The sequence below is a fragment of the Nestor notabilis genome, unplaced genomic scaffold (assembly GCF_000696875.1).
Source record: "Nestor notabilis isolate BGI_N333 unplaced genomic scaffold, ASM69687v1 scaffold19916, whole genome shotgun sequence".
NCBI lineage: Eukaryota > Metazoa > Chordata > Aves > Psittaciformes > Psittacidae > Nestor > Nestor notabilis.
In genome coordinates, this window is record NW_009932639.1 from 1 (window position 1) to 283 (window position 283).

Here is a 283-nt window from a genome sequence, read left to right on the forward strand (position 1 = left end):
GGAGCATAGCCCCAGACAATCCACCTCAGGTGCAGGGGCACCTGGATCCCTGGACAGGGAACTCCCAGGATCCCTGGCAGAAATACCACAGACATCATTTTGTCCTGACCTATGTGTGTAAAGGAAACCTGCCTGTTGACAGGACAAGGGGAAAGGCTTGAACCTGCCAGAGGGGAGATTGAGATGAGCTCTGAGGCAGCAGCTCTTCCCTGTGAGGGGGCTGAGGCGCTGGCACAGGGTGCCCAGAGAAGCTGTGGCTGGCCCATCCCCGGCAGTGGTTAAA